Below are 9,570 nucleotides of genomic sequence, written 5' to 3'. Positions count from 1 at the left end.
CAAGTGTGGAAAATTGAAACAAGTCATACATTTGGAGCCTTTTTATTCTTTTTAAAATTCTTTTTAAAGATTATTTATTTATTTATTTATTTGACACAGAGAGAGAGAGATAGAGAGAGAGGGAACACAAACAGGGAGAGTGGGAGAGGGAGAAGCAGGCTTCCCGCCGAGCAGGGAGCCCGACGCGGGGCTCGATCCCAGGACCCTGGGATCATGACCTGAGCCGAAGGCAGACGCTTAACGACTGAGCCACCCCGCCCCAATTCTTTTTTTTTTTAGAAGGTAGAACTGTATTCCTTCATCTTTTAAAAAGTTACCAGTTATGAAGACGATCCACCACCACATGAATGCTGTATACGTGTGACAAACTACACTAGAACATTCTAAGGTAATTGATAAACATCTACATGTTTTCACACAAGGTGGGATGTCACTGTTAAGTGGAACTCTGCCACTGTGCTTTCCCTTAGCCTTTGAAGGACCAAGCACAAGAATTTTCAAGTCATGTAGCAGGTCAAGGTGAAGAACAAATGAAGCAGCCGAACTGTAAGCCTTGACTCAGAGTAGCCACAGATTAGCTGGGCGCCGCATACTAGGAACGTATAAGTACAGAGTGGGGTGGACGGGAGAGTAGACGGTCCTTTTCCATTGCAATGTGTCCACCTTTTCCTTTCCTTTTCATGGAATGCATCCCAATGTAACAATAAAACAGTGTGTGGAGACTTTTTATTCCTTCTCTTGATGTCTGCACATATCTTGATCAACATCTACATTTGACATATATTAATAGACCTTTCTAATCATTCATGATGGGGCGCCTGGATGGCTCAGTTGGTTAAGTGTCTGACAGCCTTTGGCTCAGGTCATGATCTTAGGGTCGTGGGATCAAGTCCGGCGTCTGGGTCCCTACTCAGTGCCTCCTCGCCCCTGGACATGCTCTATCTCTCTCTCTCCCAAATAAATAAATAAAATCTTAAAAAAAATAATCATTCATGATAAGACCTAATTATTCCTAATTAGAATGAAAAATGATGAAAAAAACTCACACACTTTTACCCTTGTTAACTAATCTTTTTTGTGCAACTAGCTCATCAAACAGTGGAAGCAACTTTCTTTATGTGTCTTCCTGTTTTCCCCCTCCGGGCGAAGACTCAAGCACGTCCTTCATTTCTCATCACTTTCAGGTAATAAGCATCCTTATGGTGGCTTTAAGTCACGCATACAGCCTCAACCTCGTAATTACAGCTTCTCCCCTCCTTTGGCTGGAGACTCGAGTCTGTGATCCACGAGAGGTGGGAGGGGGAAACTGCTTCTCTTTGTTTACTGCCTTCCCACAGCTAGATGTTGTCTGTTGTCTGTGAGGAGCCCTGCCGGGAGCTGGGAGCCAGGAGTGGGGGTGATAGGAAGGAGAGAGGTGCTCGCATGAATGTGCTGACTCGCTAGTCCTGCGGGGCTTCCCCTCTCTGGGCCTGGCAATGTTTGAAACACTCTCCTGGGCAATTTCCAAGGCCCTTTATCCATTCTGCTCCTGGGCCTTGACTGACAAACCCTTTGACCTGAGCAGTGCCCTTTCCATTGGCCGGCTGTAGGTACAGACCCCTCTAGGGGTCTGCCCCCGCCACTGTTCTTTTTACCTGTGTCCCTCACCCTAACCAGCTGCCCTCACCGGCAGGATCTATTTAAAATGACCTCGCAACAAAGTGACAACAGGAGGGGATCTGCTGGTGCTCTTGGGGTGGGGGAGGACCTTATTTCCCTCTTCTCTGTGACCTGACTCCTTTAACGTTCTCAGTCATGGCCCCCAGAACTGACCCTGCAAGGAGTACAAAGCCAATTTCCAGGGGGTCTGGCTGAAGCTCCTCCACCTTTAAGCAGGTTGCCCAGCTCCTTCCAGAGAAATCTTCCTCACAAAATCCTCCCTCTCTCCTCTCCCAACATGTTAGGCCTTTAATGTGGGTCAGTTGTCTAACCTGTTCTTGGCATCTACTTTGAAAATTCCATATGGCCTCACACCACACTTTGGAATCTAAAATCTATCGAACTTGGTGGATCCGTCAAACCTCCCTATTAAACATCCTGTCGTGTTTGTTTTCTCTTTTTCCTTTGAAGGATATTGCTTTTTTTTTTTAGAGCATTATCTCCAGTAAAACTTTCCCTCTGTCAGAGAGCCTCACTCAGATTGGCGAGATGGCCTTTATCATCCCATGTCCCTGGGAGGCCCCTCAGCTTTCTTTATATCTATTTATTGAAGACACATGCCTTTGATTAGGTAACATGTGCACATAGTACAAAATTCACTCACATTAAATTTCCTTGAGTGGGTGTAACATAATCTACTTTACCAGTTCCATATTTGTAAAGATTCAGGTTTACCCTTGTTGAGTGATTTAAATAATCCATTTATAGGGGCACCTGGCTGGCTCAGTCGGTAGAGCATGCAACTCTTGATCTTGGGGTTCTGAGTTCAAGCTCCACATTGGGCATAGAGCTTACTTTAAAAAAGTAAATAAAGATATTAAAAAAATAATAATCCATTTGCATAATTGTTTGAGCATGCGCTCTGGAACCTTACCCTCTCTATTTATGTTTCAGCTAGACCACTTATTTGCTGTGTGGCCTGAAGCATGCTACTTAACCTCTCTGTGTCTCAGTTTCTGCATCTCTAAAATGGGAGTAATACTATTTATCCTTTAGAGTTGTGAAGATCAAATGAATTAAAACATGTAAAGGGCTTATAACCGTAGTCAGCACACACTGAACACTTAATATACATTCATGTTTATTCTTCCTGGATAAAAGTGCTCTGTGGCCTCTTGCTGTTCCTAAGCTGGATCTGGATTTATAGATGGAGGGGAGCTAGTGTTTCTCCCCTTTGGTGTTGGGGAAGGGACTCCCTGGCTTTGTGCTGCGGATGCGCTGTCTGGTATTTGCTGATCTCGAGGGTGCCTGGGTGCTCTCTGTCTCATGGTTTTCACAGCTAAGTCTGGGGTCTGTGACTTGTGATCTGCTTGTCTCAGCGAGGTGTGGCCTGATGGTACTTCCTGCCATTTACCTTCTCTGTGGTTCCTACTGGTTACTTCTCCAGTGTAGCCCTGTCCAGGCAGTTTGCTCCATCTTCCATGCCATGGTCTTCCTCCCTTGGTGATCCCTCTGACGAGCTGCACTCTCCACTGTTGTCCGGAGTTCGAAACAAGTTGCTGGGGCAGCAGCCTTCCTTGTCCTTTGTGTTTGCTCGTATCTAAGAAACGCACCTCTCCAAATTCTCCATTCTTTCTTGATTGGCTTTAGCCTTTCCTGCAGAACTTTCTTCCAGAAAGGAACTGTATTCCCTGACTTTTGGCTTTTTTGACAATATTCCTGTTGCATTTATATTTAAATGATGATAGTTAGGCTGCGTATGAAATTCTTGGATCACACTCTTCTTTCTAAGGATTGCCTCACTGTTTTTTGTTGTTGTTGTTGAATGTTACGATGGAGAAGTCTAGAGCCCATCTGAAACTTTTCCCTTTATAGCTGAGTTGATAATTTTGCGTAAATATTCAAAATATTCTTTTCTTTGTCACCGAAGTCTGGTGACTTTACTGAGACATATTCTTGTTGACAGTTCAAAATGTTTGTTTTCATCTTGCTTTGCTTTTTTCCCCTCAAACTTTTCTTCTGTTCTTTGCAGGTTTTCAAGTGTTCACTATTTCTTTGTTACTCCTATTGTGGCCCTCAGTTCTATGATGGTAAATACCTTTTCTTTCTTCTTTCCTAATTTTTTAAAAAAGATTTTATTTATTTATTTGACAGAGAGAGAGAGAGCACAAGCAGGGGGGCGCGGCAGGCAGAGGGAGAAGCAGGCTCTCCATTGAGCAGGGAGCCCAATGCGGGGCTCGATCGTAGGACTCTGGGATCACGACCTGAGCTGAAGGCAGATGCTTAACTGACTGAACCACCCAGGCACCCCTTTCCTAATCTTTCTAATCAATTTTGAAAATCAATTTTATGCTATATTTTGTCTACGAAATTATAAAGCATATACGAGGACGAATTAAACAAAGATTTGACTAATAATATCTGGTTTTTAGAAGTATACTAACTTAAACTAACAAGTTTATTCTAAGATTTATCTGGAAATTCTAAGGACCTAGAATAATCTTGAAAGTGGCCATCTTGAAGAAGAAGAATAAAGATGGAGGACTTACACTTTTAGGCATTAGATTTCTTATAAATGATTGTCTACAATGATTAAGACAATGTGGTATAGATACTACGAGAGACAAACATGAAGGAACAGAAATCCAGAACAGACCCACACATATACAGTTCCCTGATTTGTGATAAGTGTATTTCACGGGGGAAAGATGTTATTTGAAATAATCGTGCTGGGTAAATTAGCTACCCATATAGGAAAAAAGTTAACCTTGAACCCCTACCTCACTCTATACACCAATATTAATTTGAGATGGATCTTAGAATTAAAGGGAAAAATTAAAACAATAAATCTTAAAAAGAATGTGAGAGATTATTTTCATGACTTTCAGGTAGGCAATGATTTCTTTTTTTTTAAACACTATTTTTGAAAAGATTTTATTTTTATTTATTTGAGAGAGAGACCAAGTGAGAGAGTACAAGTAGGGGGGAGGGGCAGAGGGTGAGAGAGAAGCAGACTCCCCACTGAGCAGGGACCTGACACAGGCCTGGATCTCAGGACCCTGGAATCATGACCTGAGCCAAAGGCAGACACTTAACCAACTAAACCACCCAGGCAACCCTAGGCAATGATTTCTTAAACCAGGTTGCAAAAAGCACGAAATACAAAATAGAATACTGATAGGTGGGACCTAATTAAAATTAAGAACTTTTCATCAAAAAGATATCATTAGAGTGAAAAGGTAGGATACAGACCAGGAAAAGATATTTGTATACAAATATCTAACAAAGGACACCTATCCAGAATATACAAACTCCTTCATATTTTTTTAAAATTTAAATTCAGTTAATTAACATACAGTATATCATTAGTTTCAGAGGTAGAGTTCAGTGATTCATCAGTTGTATATAACACCCAGTGCTCATTACCCCACGTGCCCTCCCTGATGCCCATCACCCAGTGACCTCATCCCCTCCAGCAACCCTCAGTTTGTTTCCTATGGTCAAGAGTCTCTTATGGTTTGTCTCCCTCTCTGATTTCATCTTGTTTTATTTTTCCCTCCCTTCCTCTATGTTCCTCTGTTTTGTTTCTTAAATTCCACATATGAGTGAAATCATATAATTGTCTTTCTCTGACTGACTTATTTTGCTTAGCATAATACCCTCTAGTTCCATCCATGTTATTGCAAATGGCAAGATTTCATTTTTTTGATGGCTGAGTAGTATTCCATTGTATAGAGATACCACATCTTCTTTATCCATTCATCTGTTGGCGGACATCTGGATGCTTTCCATAGTTTGGCTATTGTGGACATTGCTGCTATAAACGTTGGGGTGCAGGTGCCCCTTCAGATAACTACATTTGTATCTTTGGGGTAAATACCCAGTAGTGCAATTGCTGGGTCATAGGGTAGCTCTATTTTTAACTTTTTGAGGAATCTCCATACTCTTTTCCAGAGTGGCTGCACCAGCTTGCATTCCCACCGATAGTGTAAGAGGGTTCCTCTTTCTCTGCATTCTTGCCAGTATTTGTTGTATCCTGACTTGTTAATTTTAGCCATTCTGACAGGTATGAGGTGGTATCTCATTGTGTTTTTGATTTGTATTTCCCTGATGCCGAGTGTTGTTGGGCATTTTTTCATGTGTCTATTGGCCATTTCTATGTCTTCTTTAGAGAAATGTCTGTTCTATTAACAAGGAAAAGACAGACAATCCAATAGAAAAAGGGCAAAGACTTGAATGGCTACTTCACAAAAAATAAGCACATGAAAATGTTCTAAACATGAGTCCTCAGGGAAATGTAAATTAAAATACAATGAGATGCGGCTACCAGAATGCCTAAAATTAAAAGACTAACAATACAAATAGAGGCTAGGATGTGGAGGATGCATTCCTGGTTTAAATGAGCACAGCTCCTTTGGAAAACTTTGTAATGATTCAAAGTTAAATATACAAGTACTTTATGACCTAGAAATTCCACTCCTATGTATATTCCCAACAGAAATGGATGTTTATATCCCCCAAAAGACATGTACAAGAGTATTCATAGCAGCTTTTCTCATAATAGTTAAAAACTAGAAACAATTCAAATGTTAATGAGTAAATAGTGGCACATTCATGTAATAGAATACTATGTAATATTGCAAAAGAATTAACTGCTATTCACAACAATATGGGAGAATTCACCAACATAATGTAAAGTAGAAAAACCTAGACATCTAGGAGAGTACCTACTGTATGTTTTCATTTATGGTTCATTCAACACTAGACAAAATTAATTGATAGTGAATGATAATGGTCGAAACAGTGATTACCTTGGACTGGGAGGGACAAGAAGGAAACTTATTGGGTGTTAGTAATGTCCCATGTCTGTATCAGAATGTGGGCACATGGGTGTAGTTACCTTTTAAAAATTCACCAACCTAAACATTTAAGACTTTGCTGTATATAAGTTCTACCTCAAAGAAAACAAATTTTAGTGCTAACTCATGGTTGTTCTTTTTAGCTTTGGAATCATTAAAAAGTTTTCCAAAGGAGCTGTGCTCATTTAAACCAGGAATGCATCCTCCACATCCTTGCCTCTATTTGGTATTGCTGGTTCTTTTAATTTTAGGCAGTCTGGTAGCCACATCTCACTGTAATTTTAATTTACATTTCCCTGAGGACTCATGTTCAGAACCTTTTCACGTGCTTATTTTTTTGTGAAGTAGCCATTCAAGTCTTTGCCCATTTTCTATTGGATTGTCTGTCTTTTTCTTGTAGGGTCCATGCCCAGTGTGGGACTCAAACTCATGACCCTGAGATCAAGAGTAGCATGCTCTACTGACTGAGCTAGCCAGGCACCCCACTAAGTCATGTTTAAACTTCAGTTGTCTTGTCATTTTCTCCTTGACCCCTTGTATCTCTGCTTTAAGTGCTTGCTCTATACAGGTTATTTTTTTCTAGAGGTTAGTTTTTCTTTAGTTCCTAGAGATAATGGAAATTTTTTTGGTCATAATTTTCATTGTCTTTGCAGCAAGGTCTTTCTGCTGTAGTTCTTTGTCTGCCAATAATTTTCCCTATTTTTTTTTTAAGATTTTATTTATTTATTTGACAGAGAGAGACACAGCGAGAGAAGGAACACAAACAGGGGGAGTGGGAGAGGGAGAAGCAGGCTTCCCGCAGTGCAGGGAGCCCCGTGCGGGGCTCGATCCCAGGACCCTGGGAACATGACCTGAGCCGAAGGCAGACACTTAACGACTGAGCCACCCAGGCGCCCCAATAATTTTCCCTATTGATTTCCTCCTTTTTTGTTGGATTTTTGTAAAGATTTGTGCTGTCTCCCTTTTGATTATTTCTTACCTTTAAGTAAGGGCACTTGTTCCAGCAGGGCTGACACACTGTACATCTCCAAAGGACAATCTAGGCATTGTGTTCTCTCCTAGGGGGTGCTGTTCACACAAAATACAATATGAATAGTGTCTCTTGGAGACCCTGCTGCTTAGACTACCTATGTGCTGAAATACTTGTGGGGAAGGGACCAAAGCAGAGTGCTGAACCGCTCCCTGAGCCCCCATAATCTAAGCAGGGTTTGTATGTGTGCTTGTATGAGCTGGCCTAGCCTTTCCTCCTTTTCAGAGGAAAAGCTTAGCAACGGGAGGGCAGCTTATTACTGACAGCTGGTCCTCTACCTGGCATCACCATGCTAAAATGGTGGGTCTACAACCTTCTTTCTTCACCTGCTCCCCTCCCGCTCTGTAGTCTCAAATGGAGTCCAAGAAAATTTCAGCAGATGGCTTGCACCAAGTCTGGTTCTAAGCAAGGTACTGTTGATTTTGCACCTCGGGAATCCACTTGCTTTTGAGCATTCTGTGTTCTGCCAGCTCTGCAATATGCAATCTTTCTGCCCAGATCTCCTTTCTTACTTGGGTTGGACTATCACCACAGAAAATAGCCTTCCTTCATATATGTTAAGTTTTAGGGTAAAAGTGACTTGGCCATTTTGTTAATGATTAAGTGTCTTATTCTCCTTGTTGTTTTCAGGTGATTAAAAATATTTTGCTTTCACGAACAATGCTGTAGTTGTACATAACTCAGTTTGTATATATGCAAGTGTATCAGTAAAATAAATCCCTAAGATTGGAATACTGGCAAAAAAGGATGTGTGCATTTATCATTTGGACAGAATGATAAATTGCCCTCCCCAGAAGTTGTACCAATCTATATTCCTGTCAGTAAGCATGCCCATTTCTCCAGAACCTTGTCAACATCATGACCTATGGTACATTTTGGTCTGTGCCATTCTAAGAGATAAAAAATGGAGTCTCAGTATATTTTGAAATTAAATTTTTTAATTTCAGATGTTTAAAAGTCATTTGTCTTACTGTTTCCTTTGTATATCCTTTTCTATAAACTGTGTATCCATATCATTGGCCCATTTCCAGTTGGGTATTGGTCTTATTGATTTACAGGACCTCTTTATATTGAGGAAATAAACCCTTTGTGAAATGCTGTGCAAATATTTTTCCCAGTGTGTCATTTGTCTTTTGATTTTGCTTAGAGCAATTATTGCTTTATTGATTTTTTTATTCATGATGTAGCAGTTATGGACTCTTCTTTGATGATTTTTTTTTTTTTTTTTTTTACATCCTGAGGAATGAACTTCACTGTAATACAAAGTGAGTCCCTTTGTGGTTACCACTCATGGTGAAACAGGGCTCAGAATGCATTACTCCACATCATGCAATATGGCTTAAGGATCAGATTTTGTTGGAGAAAATTATAAGTCAGGGGTCATCAAGATGAGAAAAGGTGACTTGTCCTCTATCTTCTCATCATCCCATGGAGAGACACACCAGGACCTAGGTAATCAGCTGAACACAGAGTAGGTTCGAGTTTCAGTGGAAGGATGCCCTGTCCTCCCACATTACTCTTTCTTCTTATAGGGCAGGCATAAAAACATTATGTCTGGAGTGGGGGGTAATCAGATAATGGGCACCAAGTATTTAGGAGTATGACTGTTTATAGGAATTACATAGGAAAGTCAGCTGCCCAAAACTTGGGATCTTTGGAGCCAGTGGGAAGTTGTATAGTAAAAATTGAGGAGGGTAAATATACCAATTTCCTAATCTTTAATAGCTAAGGGGTCAAAAGATTTCATTTAAAGCTGATAAATCGGATAAAGAGGCATAACGCACTAATCAGTACAAAGGAAAACCCTAAGACTGATACTATAATCAACTAAAATTGGGTCAAGTTCTTGGTGTCAACTATAAAATCCATAGTAACTACTTTAGGTAGAAAGGGAGTTATTAGGTAGCTCATAGAAGCATTGGAAAGGCTGGAAGAACAGGCTATAGGCAGAACTTCTGGAACAACTCTCAGAACCACACTGCAGAACCAGCCTGGCAAGATAGTTGCTCTCATTGCCAGCAGCAGCTGGGCCCAGGAAGGCAC

At 40.8% G+C, this 9,570-nt stretch overlaps 1 long non-coding RNA gene across 1 annotated transcript in view; it reads left to right on the top strand.

The window, feature by feature from the left end:
• The window catches only part of LOC145723674 (uncharacterized), a 43,424-nt gene extending 38,898 nt beyond the window's left edge, over positions 1-4,526 (top strand). The window contains exon 3 of the long non-coding RNA XR_014148924.1: positions 1,088-4,526. This is a non-coding gene — a long non-coding RNA (uncharacterized LOC145723674). The remainder of the gene's footprint in view (positions 1-1,087) is intronic.
• The last annotated feature ends 5,044 nt before the right edge of the window (positions 4,527-9,570 follow it).

The sequence above is a fragment of the Leptonychotes weddellii genome, chromosome 10, assembly GCF_054177405.1.
Source record: "Leptonychotes weddellii isolate Sample4059 chromosome 10, ASM5417740v2, whole genome shotgun sequence".
Lineage (NCBI taxonomy): Eukaryota > Metazoa > Chordata > Mammalia > Carnivora > Phocidae > Leptonychotes > Leptonychotes weddellii.
The sequence above is the reverse complement of the archived record's forward strand: the minus strand, read 5'-3'. Positions and strand labels throughout refer to the sequence as shown.